Raw genomic sequence first — 20,415 nt, 5'->3', positions numbered from 1 at the left:
AAAGAAAATTGTTACTGACATTGTTGCAAAATTATTGGCTCATTAAGTACTTCAACAAGATGAAGCGCGATCTGATATAGACATTATTGTCGCAGAGGTGTGAAGTTTGTACAACGAGGCCGTGGTAAAGGATGAGTTCTTCAGACGAAGATGACCCTTCGCGTGTAGAACCAACAACATCAAGCGTGATTTCAAGTCTCGTACTTGAAAAATCGCGAGGCAAATATAAATTTGTTTATGACAGGTGTGATAAATGGTGTGAGGAAAAAATGTTAAGGATACGACAAATACAAAAATACGGTTTTGTTAGTGTATTTTGGTGGGTGAGCAACATTTAAAACCTTTGATCTCTGTGGTGCTGGTGCTGTTATTCCATGTTAAAAACAGAATTTTTAATTAAGAAAAACGTCGATATACAAACTAAATATCATCGAAAATAACGTCAGAAAAGTACATTTTTGCAGAACGTGAATAATGAGAAACATGCTTGTATGAAGGTTTTTTACATGACAGTTTCGTACGTATATAATTAGTTTTAAAGTTGTATCAATTTTCACTGATGCATGTAGATAAGAATTATAACTGTACTGCACGACCAATGCAATATACACAGTACATAACACAATAAATTGGGAATGTACCAAAAATTTACATTATCGCACGGTCGTACATAATATTACGCAACGAGGTTGGTAAAACAAAATTGTGGAAAAATTTGAAAAAACGAGACGCACTTTCCAAAATCCTGTTATTCGTACTTAACCACGTAGCGTATACTTTTTCTGTCCATTGAATTTATATAGTGTGGTGATAAAGTAAGGAACAAAATTTATAATTGCGTTATTTAATGTTTTCAAGCAAAACGCTCGTACAGGTCGATTTTATTTACAATAATGCCATCTTGTGACATGCAATTTGTTTAAATGGCGTCATTGGTTTTTGCGCAATAACGTCATCACAAATTTTTTTAAATGAGAACCCCCACTTTTTTCTTCACTTACAATTAAATTAAATTTTTGGAGCAAATTTGTTATTTTTTCGAAAAAATTGTTATGTAAGGTAGCAATTTTTTTCATTCATCGTTTAGGTAGCGGGAAGGTCTACTAGAAAGAGAAGGAAAAAGTGGGGGTTGTCATTTAAAAAAATGGTGATGGCCGATGGCGTCATTGCACAAAAACCAATGACGTCCCTTAAACAAATTGCACGGCACAGGATGGCATTTTTCGGAATAAAATTGACCTCTGTTTTGTTTAAAAACATTAAATAACGCAATTATAAATTTTGTTCCTTACTTTATCACCACACTGTATACAACAAAGGGAAGAAAACTTTTAATTTTGTAACATTTCACAGAAAAACCCTGCGGTTCATTATACAGAGTGTCTAAGAGTGTCTATAAATGAATGTGGGATCCTAGTAAGCGTTGAAAGTTTGCCGACTCTTTTACCAGAAATCGAATATTAATTAATTAATTAATTAATTAATTAATTAATTAATTGATATTAATTAATATTAAATCGAATGTTAATATGATCTACGATATGCAATTCTCAGAACAAATTGATCTTATTGGTTAATTGATATTAATTAATATTAAATCGAATGTTAATATGATCTACGATATGCAATTCTCAGAACAAATTGATCTTATTGGTTGCGTAGCTTGACAAATTAAGTGCTTTACAAGGAATGAAATAAAAATAAAATAACACTTCGTTTTTCAAGCAGCCGAACAGAAAAAGTCTAAGGTAGTTAAGTCAGGCGAACAGATTATTCTGAAATAAGTTACAATAATTTATGAGGCTTTGAGGATCATTAGGGAGGAGCTCTTGTACAGTTGTTACTTCGTACGGATGTACTCGTAAAGTTCTTTTTAACAATTTTATGACATGTACTGCGAGATACGCCAGTTTGAAGAAACAGTCTGGTAAGGGATGTTCTCGGATGTTCTTCTAAATCTAAATGATCTCGTATGTTTTCAACTACATCTTCAATCACCTTGGGACGACCTGATGATTTCTCCTTTTCAATACTACCAGTAGTAACAAAACGATTAACAATTCGATGTGTGTGAGCGGCGAGGGACTTTTCTAAAACATTTTGCTCCGGGTAGTTGGCTAAAAATTCTTCTTTACAAGCTTGAACCTGTATGTGCATTCTCCGTCTCTTTTAACACCGTTGCGGTAATAAGACATTATAATGAACTTATTTTGTTCAAGTGAGAGGACCGTTTTAGCAATTACCTCTAAAATATTTGGGAAATTATAAAATATAATTATAAAAACAGATAAAGACAATACCTTTGTAACACCACCAGAAATTATCTAGCTTTGGAAAAAACTTTTTTTAAGAATAAACAGACCAGGAACGCAAGAAACAACAAAGGAGGACTTCGAAAGCGGAAGAGGTTAAGTTGTTTTTGTGTTGACAGCTTGTGAATATTTGACAGTTTGCGATTAGTATTTCATGAATTTAAACGAGGTGGCAAATTCAAATTCCAGAGCCAACTGCGATCCTACATTCTTTTGTAGACGGTCTGTATAAATGAATTCCAGTCGTCTTGGTTATCACTTACTATATTAGGTACTTGTTACGTAACAGCATTAGTGCTTTCATAACAACACTTTTTTGTTTTCTATAGAAACCTACCTGCTACGTAGGTACGTGAAAGACAAGATCATGCAAGAGTAAATATTATCCAGTCTGATGGTTCTTTTTTTTCAATTTGTTTGTTGAACTGAACATTTAATTGTCAGATAATTTAATAATAATACTGGCCGTGTTTGTTGCTTTTTGACATATTAATTAATTTCCATTTCTAGATATTTAGTCGGAATCCCAGCACGTCAACAAAATATTTGTCGCTATTTTAAACCACAAAAATGTATTGCGATCAGATATTGATAGAAGAATTTGTAGCTATATTTATCCGAGTAAAGCAGTTATTCGTTTTATTGCAATTGAGACCACATAGAATTTAGTATTGCGCCTCGTTCGCGCATAAAATGAATGTTCGATCAAAAATTTCCCTTGTGTGTCTAGACGCCATAAATAAAACGTTATTCTGCGAACTTTACAATTATTTCTATTTAAGGAAACCTCTTAAACAAAGAAATTTTAAAGGAAGGAACAAAATTCACTTTGTTTGCATGCCGTAATGGAGGCAATTTCCCTGAAACATCTCCATTTCTTAAAATATATAGCGTTATTAAAATAAATGATAAAAATTTAAAATGAAAGCTGAGAGAAACAAGGTCATTAAAAATTTCCTCGTCTTTCGTCGGAAATTCAGGGCGGGCTGATGGAAAGCTCTCTTGCACAGGATGCTGATTTTGCTAAATACTGTTTTAATACACAAACAAATCGATATTGATTTGTGCGTGGAAAAATGCAAAACTGGAAGCAATAATGCAAATGGGGGAAAATTCGTGATGAACTGATAGGCAGGGGGGGTCAAACAGCTCCCTGATCCGTGAGAGCGATAATAAAAAACATTTATCACTTGACTGACGATCGAAACCATTCACTAGTATTTGTGTGCACATATTTTACGTCGCCAATAGCCCGAACGTGTATTCGTTTTATCCTGTAAAGGCTTGACGAGGTCGAAGGCCAACTTGAACTCAAGGCGTAGACGGATCGGTTAGGTTATTTTTAGCTGCAGAGCCAAAGCTCCACCGAGTGTATGGAGTCGGTGTTGCTGTAAAATATACGCATTAAGCGATGATAGTGGCGAGGATTTAGGCCTGATGGAACACCCCTGCTCTAAGGATCAATCCCGAACCGGCAGCCATGAATTAAACATGCCATCGACGATTTGTCCTATTTAACGCCGCAAATTATGAAAAATTCAAACAACAATCCTAGTTCCGGAGGTGCCAGAGCCGACATTTTCAAAAAACTGTTTTGAATTTTAAAATTGCTCAGTTCGAAACGCAGCCCGAATTTTAAAAGTTTGAATGTGTTATTGGGGTGCGTTTGGAAAACTTGTTGATTCGGACGTTTCGATTGATATTACCCCCGTTAATAATTATGTCGTAGTTTACAATTGAGTTGTAGGTACTCCCATTTGAGAGTTATCGCTCCTCTGCCATTTATTTCAACACACCACTTATGTTTATTCGACAAATGAAAACTAAAAGCTTTTTTGTTAAGTAGGAACAATAATGACATTTCCTGTTTTATGCGCTGTCATAATAAAATTGTTCCAAAATTGTATTTGTGTTGACATTTTTGCAGGGACGTTTCTCTGCGCACAGGACTAGGACCGACCCCGCAAATAACAAATTTTAATAGAAAATACTTTACGCGAGCCGATCGGCCGTAAATGAATTTCTAAATTTAGAAATATGTTATTCCACTACACGACACTTTCTTTCGGATGGATTGGTTGTCATTGACGTCGACAGACGCATCGAAAAATGTCAAACCGACACAAATCCCATGTGGAATTAATGCAACTGCCGGATACGCCTTAGTCCGATCCGCAACGGTTGAATCTTCGCGACTGTTTCTCCCTTGAATTTCTAATGAATTTATTACCTGATGCTATTTTCAGTCCGATCGGTGCATAATCGCTGTTCTGCCACTAATTGCTGTAAACTACATGAAATACAATTGGAAATGTATTACATTCCCTAAATTGATCTTTGCGGTTCCCCATGATTATTATCGGCACGTTCGCCATGATGTAATTTCATAAATACCAAATCTGGATATGCACAGAAACTGATAAAACAAATCAAACACAAATTAACGTCATTATTTCCTTTATCATTCATGTTTTACGAAGCAGCACTGCGAAACATCACTCCCACAGCAGCAAATGTTTATCTTACAATTAGCTTCGTTTTAATAAAAGATATGAAGAGATTTTGCCTAAATCAGACATTTTGTGATTTATTTTGTATAAAACTAACTTACTTGTATTCTTAGAAAGATTTCAACATTGTTATTACATAATTATTATTGTAGTAGATGAATGTGCCGCAAACCTCATAACATGAGTGAGACTAGTATCGTCGATAGATGGCGCTACCGGCGGTAGTGGAAATCTGTCTGCTATATAGTTTGTCTAACCTTGCGAGGCTGCGGCACATCCAAAATTTGTGTGGGTTTCCCAACTGCGACGGGACAATATAATGAGTTAATGACCCTGTACTAAATAGAGAAATATAATATAAATGTTGTAATAGTGCATATGGACGACAAAGGGAGTGAGGCAGGGTTGCCCGCTTAGCTCTCTGCTATTTACGATATAGGAGTATGTGGCAGATATGGCGGATGTAAAAAAAGAACTGATTAAGAACCTGGGAAAGTATGTGAGGAAGAAAAAGCTGTAAGTGAATGTTGGGAAGACGAAAATGATGGTGTTCAATAAGAGAAAGAGGAAGAGTGAAGAGAATAACTGGAATTGGGAAGGAAGGAAAATAGAACAAGTATCATATTAGAGAGATAGTGAGGAAAGCAAATAAGGGAGTGTATTAGAGGCGTAGGAGGAGAATGATGATGAATGAGATCTGGAGATGGAAGGAATAAGAAGAGGTAGAGTAAATGCAAGAAAAATCTTTGAGAAGAAGAGAGAAGAGAGTGGACAGAGAAACGCCAGATCACATAGTAAAGGAAGGAGTGCAAAAGGAATAGGCTGAGAGTAAAAGCGGAAAGAGAGAGGCAAAGTTTGAAGACAAAATGGATGGAAGGGAAGAGTGCAAGATACAACAGAATGCTGCATAGAAAAGAAAAAACACGGGGAAGAAGGAGAGAGAGAACTACTATCAGAGAGAGAGAAACGGGTATGCCAGTGAAGAAGTGGAAAGATTAAGAGCAAAAGGAAGATGGAAGAATGTAGAGCTGAGTGATGGTGACAAAGTCACAAACAAGTAAGAAAGAAAGGAAAGAATCAGAGAATCCAGATACAACAGGAAGTATGAGAAGTATGCAACAGAGGAAATTCCGGAGTACCTGGGGAGAGAGAGTGCAAAAGAAGGTAAAATGAAGGCGAGATTTAGATGTGGGAACGAGGAGAGAGAAAACAGATATTGAATGATAGAAGAGGAAAGAAGTGCAGAATGTGATATGAGAAGAGAGAGACAATTGAGCTAGATGTAGCGAAATAAGAGAGAGGGAGAGAAAGGAACGGGGAGAAATACTGAATGGAGACGGAAGGGAGATGATGAAAGAGATATGGAAGAGGACGGAAAGTATAGAAAAAGAAAGGGGTTGGGGATAGGAAAAAATGTTCATTTTTGGAATTGTATTTTTATGTTTGTAATCAGGAACGAAAGCCAAATAAAATTGATAGAGCTGCACTTCTGGTACTTTTTGCTTCATTTGGCAGCTCTGATGTAAATTTACCCGCCAATTAGGTAAAATTTGGTCTGAAATAATTCTGATTTTAGGTTTAACATGATTTCATTGGCGTTTTTGATATTTAACACACTTCGACAGCGTTGACCTTCAGTTAGATTTTCCCCTAAAACACACCACACAATTTTGGAAAATTGTGGTCAGTTTGTTCCAATGGTTTTTTGGAAACTGATTCTCGAGACATACGTTGTGAGCAACAGAAGCAGTTTTGGGTGGAATGTAATAAACTGAAAGAACAACTGATCAATAGCTTGCCCTTTCTAAGAATACCCCACACAATTCAGTTTAGATTACTTAAAATGGCGGAGATGTAGACGTGGGTGTGACTGTTCACGAAGTTTAAAGTTTTGATTTGACCATTGAAAAGTTCCAGCAAGGTAGAATGGAACAATGGCGTTGATGTAAATTCGGAAAAGTCACTAGATGGAGTTTCATTCTGAGCGGGGTATATATCGAACGTCGGTTACATTATTGTAGTAACAGCTTTAGACGTGAACAATTTCGCATTTCCCAAACAGGAATCTAACATTTGCAGAAACACAATTGGACCGAGAAATGATAATAAATAAGAGCAAATAAGTTGACGGGTAGGAATTAACCTTTAAGGAAGACGAAAGCTGATGAAACAGAGAAAATAATATCAGGCCGAGGAAATTGTTACTCCGGTTGGAAATTAGATTAACAACAATAAAGAGGAATTCCGAAGGCATTTCAAATATTCTGCTGAACTTTATGCGCAGTGAAATTAAAACTTTCGGAGTGAATGACATAATTGAATGTAAATGTGAGATTGGTGATGAATTCTAAATAAACGAGGAATATTTATAAGCGCCAGTGGTGTGGCATCGATCCCCCCACGTGTTTATCAATATTCCCCGAGCCCACTAAATATAGAATTGAAAAGTGGAAAGCCAATCCCCAGAAGAGTTTTGCATGGTGCGGTTTGGGCAAAGAATGCGAGCTCATCTTTAAAATCAATCGACCGAATTTCTAGAGGTTATCGATAAGGACGCAAAATGTACGAGCGCGATTGATAAGAATTGATCATCTTTTACGTTACATGTGGGTAGTTTCTTTTTTATTTCCCTTCCGCTGGATCTTCATTCAATGACGCTGATTAAAATATCTCTCGAACATCGAAAATTCAATAGAAAATTGATTCTCCCGTGTATGCCAAACTGATTGACATTTATTAGAGACAAAATTGAAATTGATTTCCGTACGACGACTTTTGAAACCCACCACAATGCGAACACGATCAATACCAGACCACCAGAAAATTCAAAATCAATTGACCAGTCGAAATGATCAAATCATTTGAATAAATTCTTCTCGAGCCCGTACAAGCCTATACCTGTTGTTGTTGACTAATTAATTCCATTTCAATTTTTTTTTCACGTTTTACAATGGTAATATCAGCCGGGGGCTAATTTTATCATCACAAACACAACCAACCTTTCATTATCATTTTTGTCGCACCATTATGCTCTAAAAAACGGACAAAGGGCACTGAATGATCACCTCTCCAGTACAAAAAGCAACACATTATTTACCCACGGCGTGGTTTTTTTGTGCTGAATGGGCATTCACCCAGATATCCCTCATGAACAAAGCTGCACAAATAAAACATCGTCAATGTCGACCGTTTAAAAGTGATTTTAAATTAAGCTTCCACGTTTCGTTTAAAAGGAAAGAACATATGATGCAGTTGAGCTTTTATGCTTTTACGCTGAAGTAATGGCAGTCGAAGGCAAGTTCAAGTTGGTAAAACTTCAAAGCTGTCTTTTTGATATATTCGCATTATAAATTAAAATCGACGCTGGTCGCCAATTTTTCTCGGTCTTTCATCTTTATTTTTTGTTCTTGGTCAAACAAAAATAACTTGAATTACACGAGTATTAAAAAAAACATTCTATTTTCAGTAACGCACACTCAACAATAAGGCGGATTTTGCGGGGTTCAACACCCAGAAACTGTTATTGTATGTAAATTATCTTGTCGAATCAATTGAAAACAGTCACAAGGTTCCCACTGTGTACATTGATTAAAACAAAACCTTCCAGGGTGTGAAACAAACTTTCCAGAAACCGCTTTTGTGCTCCCGTGGTGTTCCGAACTGAATTTCATGCTTATATTATATAAATTTCAGATAAAATCGCTAAATTATTATCTTTCTGTCAAAAACATTGATTTACTTTTCGACTAATCTTGAAGCATTTTGTTGTTTTACTTTTGTCAGAGTAGAGAGAGAAACACAATGGAAATAATTAAAAACTCGAGGAACTCTAAACTTTTAGCAGTTTAGCTTTAAAAATATTCCAAATCATTTTTTTCTATAATTGATTCAAAAAATTGAAATTCACGCATAGTTATCTGTGCCTGAAGTGGGTCATTTTCTGACGTGTATTTTTTTTTGCATTGTTAGTAAGATCGAAACCATAGAAACCATACAAAACAGTGTGTGAAATGCAATCTCACGCATACGACTATTTCTGTTTTTCATTTGACGCACTGTTTTTTATTAGTTACCTAGCAACATGGTCACTGCATTGAAACTTCAGAGTTCCTTCAAAAATTTGAATTTTTAATTTCAATTTTTTGAATCAATTATAGAAAAAATATTGTTTATATTTCGTGCCCGAAGATGTTTTTGTGCATTCAAAGGCTTATACTGCCTCGACCTTCGTCTCGGCGTAAAAGACCTTTTCATGCACAAAAAACACTCTCTTCGCGCACTTAATATAAAAATAACTATTATAAACAGTAATGACTTGAGTCTGTAATTTTCTGTGTCATAGCATATGAAATTCGGTAGGGTAAGAACGCTTTGAATAAAGTGACAAGGGTTGCGGTATCAGAAGGGTGGGTGACACAGATATCACTGACAACTACTGACGTTTAATTAATTATTTATGGCAACTAACTATTAGTATAGTTTAATCGATTTAATACAACTGAAATGTAAAATAGAAAATGCTGTTTTTGGAAGTTTATCGTTCGTAAAGTAGGCTACGTTGCAAAAAACAGACACAAACTACTTTAAAATAAAAAATAAAAATATATCGCTTAAACTTAACAACATAATGAAAATCTGGAAGTGACGAACAGCTCACTGTTTCTCGCTCGCTCGGCTAAACTCGGCGCCCTGGAATTTACTCGAATGAGCCTTTCACCTCGGAGCGTGAGACGTGACGGCATGATAACGTGACGCGTGATGCGTGATGGTTGAAATCTAATCAATGTCCGGGAATAATGTATGAGGTATTTCACTTCAAAAATGTATACAGGGTTATTCACGAGAGGGGTATTTCTGAATTTCTTTTTACGGCAACCCATTATACACATTGCAACAATATCTTGATTTCAAATTTTGAAAATAATTATAACTGAATCCACGATGGCTCTTAGTTCTGTCTCTTTGACGTTAAAGCAAAAAATCTTTGTCAATTCGAAAAATGTGTTTTTACAATAACGACGAAAAGACTGACATGCTCCTCATTTATGGAGAGTGTGGAAAGAATTCTGTCGCCGCTGCGGATGTTTAGAAGCCGATGGTAGACACTTCGAACACCTTTTACACTAAATTTATTTGTTAATTTATTTGTTGAATTTTGATTAAATACAGGTTATCTGCCAATCTGACATTTCTCACAAATCTATCCAACTTACTTTGATTTCTAATTTAAAAGAAATAACACATTTGATTTAGTAGTTACTGCCATTGGTATTGTTGGTTGCGGCAAAATAAAAATTCAGAAGTACCCCTCTCGTGAATAACCCTGTACTTACTCGTACTTAGGTATAGGAGAAAGTCGATGATAAAACAAGATGGATCTGTATAAAAATTATTATGTAGTATAAAATAAAAATTTGCCAAACGGTAAAAACTGAGGAAGGTACATAAGTCAAAAAATACAGTAAGATTTTTGAGAGTTGTATTAATTTTGTCTTTGATTAAAATGTGTTTTTAAGAATTTTGAAATCTTGGCCGTGTGTCGACGGGGATAGAAGTATTTCTGGTTGCATACTCGTATCCCCGTTACAATTTAAATTTCGAAAATTTTGCCGAAACACGGCCAAACAGGCAACAGCGCTATACAGGGTGACTGACGAAAAACCTTTGATGCTGTATCTTGCTTATTTTTTATCCGATTTGAATAAGTGACACATCAATTGAAATAATTTTGAAAACACTTCATTACCAACTAATTTAAAAAAAATTCTTCCGTCCAGTTTTTGACAGATGAACATCAGCTTCCTTTTTTCAAATAGCACTGTACATTTTTTTTAATTCAGTATTGTAGAGATTTGTCTTCTGAATATAAAAATACAAAGAACTATACCCATTCATTAAAGAAAAGTCAATAAATTAAAGAGTAAATGTACAAAATTTAAAAATCAAGAGACCAAAATAAACAAGAGAGAAGTTTGTTCTAAATGCTCGAAATGACTAAGTAAGCTCTGAATATTCATTTGTCAAAACAGTTTGATGATAATAATAATAATAATGTTGCTGTGGAAGAAAATTTCCAAAGACGATTTAGTGTTATCGTGTGGTGTGGCATTTTTGGAGATAGAATGGACTAGTGGGTCCCTTTTTTATTGATAGCAGTATCAATCAAAGAAAATATCATATTATTTATTATCAAACGAAATAAGCAACTTTCTAGATAAGATACCATTAGCAGTGTTGAATAGAGTCATGTTTCATCAGGCCGGCGCCATACCACATAATGCACACATGAATTTTGTATTTTTAAATAATTTAAATTATGTTGGTGAACGATGAATGGGTGCTCATAGAGCTATTCGCTATTGGATTTCTTTATATTCATTGGAAACTTTCGTGACAATGTTTATTTGACCCCACCAGGTACCCAAAAAGAGTTTCAAAAAAAAGGATAGTGCGAGTATGACAGGAAAAACCCCGAATTTTTTTACTGAATGCAAAGGTGGGCATTTCTAGAAGGTATCGACAGTGTCTGCAACAGCATTGAGTAAATTTTGAGCAACTAGAATAGATTTTGTATTGTTTACAAATTTGATTACTTGATTTTTGATTTTCAATTTTTTTCAATTAAAATACATTTTTTGTTTTTTCTTTTAATGTACGAAATATTCAGAAGAAGATTCTTTATAAGAACGAATAAAAAAATACATAGAGTGTAATTTGAAAAAAAAAAGTTGGCTATCGTCTGTCAAAAAATAAATGTCAAAAAATATATCGAATGGGATAATAATGAAGTGTTTTTCGAACTATTTCATTTGATGTGTGGTTTATTCAAATCGCATAAAAAATAAGTAAGATACAGCGTCAAAGGTTTTTCGTCAGTCACCCTGTATGTCCATTCTTCGTTATTGAAAAGACCATTACAAAAGTACGATTAATCTTTTATGTCCTGAAGTAGAAACTATTTTTGCGTTAAAATTTTATTCATAGTGGCAGTTGTTTGACGTTTATTAGCTGAGTTAGCAAAGATACGAAAAATCTGGCACTGAAAAAGTCATAGCCGCCACTTATCTAAGTAATTGTTGATCGCTTCGTATAAAATAAAAATTTACCAAATGGTAAAAAAAAGCAAACTACCGTCAAAAAATTCAGTGAGATTTTTGAGAGGAGTTGTTTTAATTTTATCTTTGATTCGAAGATGTTTTTAAGAATTTTGAAAACTTTTATGTATGTTTTTTTAGCTTCTCGAAAATAGTGGAGAGTCGTATTAGAACTTTTGTCACCTGCACGACCAGATTTGAACTTAATTGAACGTGCGTGGAACTAACAATAACTCACCTGTTGAATTATGATTGACACATCAATCGTGTATCGTTGTTACTAATTATATTCTCACCATCAGACAATTAGAAAAGTGGTTAAACTGAATGCAAGAAGACATTTATTTTGAATCGAGTGTATATCGAGCCGACCCGGGATCTTCCACTAATTGACCCAATCGTCGTGTAATCGGAGAACAACAGGGACGTGCGGCCTTCCAGGATTTTAATTAAGTCTTGAGTTACTTTTAATTTCCACAATTGACTTTATCGCCGTCTACACTTCATCATGTGCAAGTCAAATTAAATGAACAGACGGCCCAGGTCATCCTGACCTTCGCCCTCCAATTCGGCTGACGTTTCTGTGCGAATTTTTTGCCGTAGACCCATCCTAACAGAATCGTTTAAGCTGATAGACGGCAAAAAAAAAGCGAATTCCCTCACTGCGAAGCGTTAACACGTTCTGAATAATTTAATTAAACTTCGCCATTAACAAAGTAATAATCCGTATTCGTTTTGTGCAGGGAAAAGTTCACATCTATCTGAAATTTAATATCGCTTATTGTTTGCAGCGCGTAATCTATTACCATTTATACGAGTTCTTTCTGTTCAATAAATTCGTTATTGCGCTTCCCTTATTACGGGTAAATATAAGCTGTGATTAAAATTTTAAAATTCTCCGTCATGTTAATTCCTTAAATTTTAATAAGCCCACGCAGGACTCCTCTACGCTCTCCTGATAACTTACTCCTTGCAAGTGTAGCAAATGTCTGGTAAATACGGCCGTGTGACTGAGTGAGTAATAAATCTCGTGTAATTGGGTGGTCAGAAATTTTAGGAGAAACCTATTGTCTGTATGATTTATACTATCTTTGCCCAAGATCATATTAGTAAAGTAATGGACTACACCAACGCACCAGGTCAAAGATCCAGACGTCAGAAATGCACCAGCACGACCTAAAATAATCTTTGTATTACAAAGAGATCATTTTTTGCAAGTGGGAAGTTTAGGCGCACGAGGGCAGCGAACTACAACTCAGCTATGGTTGGGAACTTGTCGTTAAGTTGGCGCTACCAGCAAAAGTAACTAGGCACGCTTATAAGGTATTTGGAATTTATTATGACAGATTTCTCACTAAAGCACAGTTCAGTCATAAATTTTAAGCGACCTTGAGTTTGACAATCCACATCTAAAACGTTTTCACTATAGATACATTTTTCAGAAATGTCACCTTGACGTTTGTCGATGAAAATAATTTTGAATGTTATTATTATTATTAGAGTGTTCTTGTATCTTGTGTTGAGAATAACAAATTTAGTTGCAAAAAGTAAAGCAGACGTCAGGGTCAAAAAGGTAACCTTTGGGAATTGCTAAATAATAGTGTCTGGGTAAATAATCCGCATTAGGAAGTTTATCAAATGATTCCGTTGCGTGGGCGGCGGAGTTTTATAACAAACAGCAAACTCCACTTTTCTGGAAATCATAATCCAAAATTAAATTTAGAGCGTCGGTAAATTACAGCATGTAACGTAAATAGACAATTCCAATGTTTTCTCTGTCGGAGTTTTATCCCGAAAAAATATATTCATGTGCAATTTGAAAAGTTTCCTGGGAAAGTTTCCTTTTTGCCGCCGCCAAATTGTGAATTTATTATCGACCAGCAAAAAGCCTTCGCGTCTTTGCAGAACAAGTACCGAGACAAAATTTACACTAATCATTGCGGGTAGGCCTGAAACTCTTGTTCGATAAAAGTTTAGCAGTAGGTAACCGGGAACAAAACTTCCACAAAGCACTCACCATAATCGCCCTTACAATTTAGGCCGATGCATCGCAACCAATTATTTCGTCTACAATCCGAACCGAATAATAATGTTGGCATCAGATGTCTATTGTTGCCGATTTTAATAGCCAACTATTCAACTAGGGCCGAAGTTCTTCACGTTTTTGGAAAATGCGAAACTTTCTGTCTGCGTAAACAACGACACAGGGAAAATATTTTGAATCAGTAAAATCGGTCTCTGTCCCTGGGAAGAAATGTTTAATTATGTTCGCGTTAATCTGCTTTCGTATTTTGCGCTCTCGACAAGACAAACAAGGACGTTGTTTATATGTGGGTATGTGTCAAACAAAATGAGGGAAAACGTTTTCCGCTAGAAAAAATTTCAACGTTACGAATGGATGATTTTTGGGTTGTTGTGCAATTAGTCGGATCCAGTTTTGGAAAAGAGAGATGGTGGGTCTTTTTGATGCGTCACAGAAAGTAGAATTCTAATCTGTACACGGGAAGATTGTTGTTAACATTTACAGGTGAGGGTTGCTGATGTGGTAAAGCACCCATCCGGCAAATGGGATGTCCTAAACTGAATCCTCCTACTCGACCTATTCAAATTTGTTTCCGGATTTAAATGTTTTCATCAAAGTGGAGCTAAGAAATGTCGAGGTTGACCTACTAAAGATGAGTAACTGTTTGAAGTATGTATCAGGTATTCATTTAAATTGATCCTCAAAGTTGGCTTTGAAGAGTCGATTGTGAACGCATTAGTCTGCAGAGTAAAAACACAAACAACGCATAAAGTGAGGTTAGATTTAAACAGCTGATCCGTAATCCGTGGTGCGTTCACAATCGACTCTTCAACGCCTACTTTGAGGAGAAATTTAAATGAATACCGGATATTTTTATGAGTGTAGTTTGTAACTAATTTAATCTGTGATTGAAGGAAAATATTTATATATGAGGGAAGATTGCTTGCTCCAACAACTCGCTTATTTGTACATTTGAGGATCGCAAGATTATACGTTGAAAGAACCTATATTCGAAATAAAATTTCAAATTTAGTCAAAGCGTGTGTAGGATGATCGGGAAACGTTTTAAGGCTTTTGCAGTTCCTCCAGTTTGAACTCTTACGTATTTTGACATTTGAGTGAATCAATACTAGATGTACAGGATATTGCAGTTCCAGATTTACAAATGTTTTTAACAATATAAATTTTATTTTGCAAGGAAAACAAAAAAAATATATCGAAATCCTAAAAAAATAATATAATGTTATAATTTTCAAATAGTAACAAATTGTAACTAAAAACTATATCCCAAATTAATTAAAACATAAAATATGATATTTAATTATTAAATTAATATGAATTTAATTTTTACACTAGTAATTATTAGGGTATGTATTTGTTATTTGTAGATAGTTGAAGTCTAATTAATATTCCAATTGCAGAAATATTATTCTGGCTATTATTTTTTCTGAAAAATGTAACAGTTAACAGGAACTAAAGTTTTAAATTTCGAAAAAAAAGACTGTATTTAATTACACACGAATATATCAATCATGTTTGTGGAAAATGCAGTTCTAAATCCCTTGGCAACAAATAAGTTGCATTATGTATCTACTTTATTTTTAGATTTTGAAATAAAATGTATTCATATTTACCTCAATCTCCCTAATTATTACGATTACGTTATAGTGATTGTACTATAACATAGATAAGTAAAAAATATGGAATTTCTTACTTTCACTAGATTGATCAGTGAGTGTGTACAGTCACTAGTAATTCCATACAATCGCTGGATTTTCTAATTTCACTATATATCTATAATACAATAAAAAAGCTCCCAAGCATATAAAAAATGCTTTAAAATGTAGTCGATAATATATTTTTGTTTTTCATAAACAATAAATGTTTCAAAAAATTGATAATATAAAAATATTTATCATAAAATATTTTTAAATTAAAAAAAGTTTATAAACAGGGACAGTACGAGATAAGTAACCAGAGATATTTTGAATAAAATTAATTTGAAAGAAAAATTTGAAAGCGTTTGATTTAATAATTTACAGAAATGTATTTATTTCTAATCATGTATTTCAAAAACATTTTTAACACATTTTTGTTGGAACAGAATTTATGATTTTTTGAAAATCATACCTAAAGAATCAAATGTGATAAAATCTGGATAGTTAGAAACGATTGATCTATTTTTGTAAATAATTTGATAAACAATATAAAATCGAAATGAACTAATATTTGCTAAGTTGTTTAGATAGTTGTGCAGACTTACACAAATAAACTAAATAAATATTAACCAGAGCAATATAAGGACAGAGAATGTAATTTATTAGTAAAATCCTATGTTATTGTAATCTGTGATGACATTGTGAAGATTTATGTGACGGTTATTAAACTGTACCCTGCCTACTACATTCTTATTTATTTATGTAAAATTTTGTGAGCGTCATAGATCCTCAATCGAGGACGTCTGAATTTTCCCATTTATGTAACGTTATTTTTGCGCCAAATCAGCTTTTTTACTGGGAATTCACAATAAAAACGAGTACGCATAAATGGTCTGCACGAAAATTGTATCGACAGTGACAAATTTAAGGCTCCGGGCGAAAGCCCGGTAAGCATAAAAAGAATCAACGTATAAGATACACCTTCACATTTATTTTTTTCAAAAGCTTAAAGAAAACGTGAGAGTTTTATATAATTCCTGATACACGTGACGAAACGTCTTTTGAAAAATTTCAAAAGGTACCAAATTTATCTCTCAACAGTTTACACCTACAAGAACAACGAACACCGCAAATGTAATCCCTTTTGCATAAAATATTTTAATGGAACGGGGAAATTTGGGAATTGTGGGATAAGCCGTAGACGTATCTTATTCAAATTTGTACAGCATTAAGGGACTACGGCTTGTAGAACAAGGTACGAAATCCAACCCCCGAAACTGGAGAGAATGCCCCGAGGGTCAACACGACGATTTTTTATCTAATGCCAGTAGGTAATAAATATTTTAGGGCAAGTTATGAGAATATTACGGAGCTGTCTCTTGCAGAGGTGACAAATAATATATGGCCATAAATCAAAATCACAGGATCGAGGGACTTATCTATCGTTTCGGCACAAGTTGTGATGAAAAAGAGCGCTCCTTGCATAAAAACAATTTTGTTTTAATGATTTGGTTTGATGATAAAACGGTAAGAAAGGAAAACCGCTAACTCATAAAAAAACTGTCATAACAGATAACGTCGTGCATTAGGACTATGGGGATACATTAATGAAATTGTAAAAATTATCTAGACACAGTTATTTTTATTCGAACGAGCACTCAATTAAGGAAACAATTTATCGTATCAGCCAATAAAAGTTTAATACATTTTGTTTTAGCAGCAAAATTGTTTGTAATAAAGTGCACAACTACCGCTATTACTCTGAAATAGTTATAAATGGAAAATTAGATATTTTGCATTAATAAAATATTGTTGCCTAAAGAATTCCGATTCGGAAAGACAAACAAAATGATTTGCTTTAGATGTATTCCAGAATTGGGAAATATTATTTAAAAAAAAAAAGTGGAAAAACATTTATTTTATCATCAAGAAGTGTGAAATCCTCTTTTAACAAAGTGTTTAGAACATATTTTACCTCGTCTGAATCATAAATGGTGGATGCGCCGGGCTAGAAATTTACGCAGAGAATCAGGGACAATACGTCAAATTAGAAATATGTTCTCCATATACGTTAAAAAATATTAATAAACAAGTAACACTGATTTTCGAAATGGAAATATTAATTATAGTTTATTTTCACGAAATCAACACTTTTATTTCGTAGGTACGTCATATCAGCCATTTCCATATAAATTGCTTCATCTTTAGTGGAATTAGATAATTCTCTACTACATACCCTGATTTGAATTAAATTAGAATGAAGCAATCGAGTCAATATTTTGTACCGCCACTCTCGTTATTTATTTGCTTTCAGAGTAAAATTAATTTTTTGAAATATCTTATTTTATTCAAATTTACATTGTACATTTCGGTGCTGCATCTGAGTATTTGTTTTTTATTTTTGGCGAAAGCTCAAGATAAAATCTGTGCGTGCAAATGGACTGTGGAGGAACTGTATCGACAGAGTAAATTTGAAGCTTAAAACGAAAGCTCGGTGTGCATAAATAATCAACATATAAAATATTCTTTTCTGAAATATTTGCCGAACACTCGGAATCGAGTTTGTAATTTCTAAAACAAATAAGTAACACAAAGAACTGGAAAAAAGTACATACTTCGCATTTTAAACAGATTAACGTTCACCGTAAAAAATTTTTAGACAGAACGAATGATGCTCGTATTTTCAAAATACAAACCAAACATTGTAATGGAAACTGTTTGCGTGTGTTTATTTCAGCTCTCAATAAATATTTTTGTTTGAATTATATTTTACAATTTGGGCAGAGCTATTTTCTCGTTCATTATGGAATTTACACAAATAAACATTGCGTTATAAATAACAGTGATGTTTGTTCAGGTGCCCAGGTATTGTCAGTCGGTTTCCGAAAAATATCATATATTAAATGATGAAATGAAAAAATAACTTCACGGGGGTCGATTCTTGTGGTAGAACAGATTTTTCAGAGAAAGAATCGTGTTGTAATTTGAATTTTTTGTGTTTTTTATTGGTTTCGTGGGAGAGTTTATAAAAAAAGAGGTTTTATTAGTTTCGAAAGTGAAGGACAGACAATTGCCAAGACAGCCGATACATCAGCGGCGTTATTAAAAGAGAAAAAAGATTAAACCGCGACATTAGCATTTGTTCGTCGTTGGAAGACTTCGTTTTCGTTGTCACTTACCGAGTCAAGAGCTCATAAATCTAAAAAAAATTCACTGCGAGCAGTCCACAAAGCCGCGAAATTATTCACTGGTAAAGTGTGTCTGTAAGGGTTTTTCGTGATGATGGAGAGCGCCTCGTCGAAAATTCATAGATAAAACCGCATCTAGATGAGTAAAAGACGGCAATAAATTCCACAAACTTTGTGCGAATTGGCCGGTTGGCGAGTGTGAACGTGGTAAATTAGAGGGTGTATGTCGGCGCGCACATGCACTATACAGCGGGTCGAGCTACCTGTTGCGAGCGTCTCGACGATGAGCGTCGGCAGCGTCGCCTGGACGTTCCGCGAACTGGATGAGCTGCGCGTTTATTCTGTTGGCCCGGACGGCCGGCTCGGCTCCCTGGTCGCTATACCTGACGCGCCAACGCGCCTGCTCTCCCTCTACGTCGACGTTTTCACCTGCCTGGGACGACGTCACCGCTCTCCCCCGAAATCCGTCAAGCCGCGCCGAACTAGGTTAGTGGAGGAGCCGACGGGGGCGCCGGCCAAGCGCCGACCTCGGCTCCCACCCGGACCCGGAGCGCCCCCGGAAATGGACGGTGTGGCGTCAACGAGGACCCTCGTTATTCGGCGACGGACACGTGACTTGTGCCTTTTTTTTTTTGGATTGCGGTTGACCTCTTCGGTTCGACGGGTCATGGTCATTTCTGCAGGAATGTGAAGGGTGCGTGGCGTTTGGGGATGGAATGCTACTGGGAATTCGTCGTGGGCGGAGAATTTTACCAGATTGAAGAATTTTGGATTCAGGACGAGCTTGATAATGCTACAGTAGAAAAAACGTTTTCCAAATTGAATACGTTTAATAAGATACGGCGAAACATCAAAGAATTTAAAGCAAATTACCTAAATAGAGAATAGAGACACAAGGATTTTTTTTCAATTATGTGCGACCTTCTCAACAGGAAAACTTATGATTAGTATTTTGGAATTCCTGTAGAATGAAATTCTATCAAGGAAATAAAGAATAAAATGACAATTTGTTTTCAAATCTTGGGGTTACTCCATAGATTTTTGTGGAGCAACCCCCGCATTCTCCGGATTTAGCTCCTAGTGAATTACACCATATGAGGTAGCGTCTTAAGTAAGTTTGTTGCGAGAAGAAAAACTCTCCTTAGTCTTTTGCTTCTCTGTGAGGAATGCTATAATATATGGAATGAGAGTTGATTATGGACGCATCACGGATTACAGATCACGGATCAGCAGTTTAAAATCTAACCTCACTTTTTGCATTGTTCGTGTTTTTACTCTGCAGACTGACGAGGGGTGCGTTCACAATCGACTCTTCAACGCCAACTTTGAGGATAAATTTAAATGAACACCCGTTATTATTTTACTGTTTACTATAACACCTTTTAGTTTTGTTAAAATGTTGACAAGAAAAGTGACCAAAACGATTATCATAGAATTTTAGCATTTTTTAACTGGGAACTCGTTCAAATGTGACTGAAAAGAGAACGTTCGCTCGCCGTAGCAGAAGTAATGACTTTTGTTGGAGTATTTGTATTGGTAAGATTTCAGAATTGATTTCGGTGCTTAATTGGTTAATAACAACGGGAAATTACGGAAATGAATTAATTATTCCAACTCATGAGTCATGAAC

The 20,415-nt window shown here is 35.0% G+C and overlaps 1 protein-coding gene across 6 annotated transcripts in view; it reads right to left on the bottom strand.

Moving 5' to 3' along the window:
• The window catches only part of bma (SCY1-like protein bma), a 134,889-nt gene extending 115,772 nt beyond the window's left edge, over positions 1–19,117 (bottom strand). For all 6 annotated transcript variants that reach the window (XM_069045258.1, XM_069045276.1, XM_069045262.1 and 3 more), the window contains exon 1: positions 18,777–19,117. The gene's annotated coding sequence lies outside the window, so the exon portion shown is untranslated. The remainder of the gene's footprint in view (positions 1–18,776) is intronic.
• Positions 19,118–20,415: the final 1,298 nt, after the last annotated feature.

This window comes from Tenebrio molitor, chromosome 1 (genome assembly GCF_963966145.1).
Source record: "Tenebrio molitor chromosome 1, icTenMoli1.1, whole genome shotgun sequence".
NCBI classification, from domain to species: domain Eukaryota; kingdom Metazoa; phylum Arthropoda; class Insecta; order Coleoptera; family Tenebrionidae; genus Tenebrio; species Tenebrio molitor.
This window is presented reverse-complemented; position numbering and strand designations above follow the sequence as displayed.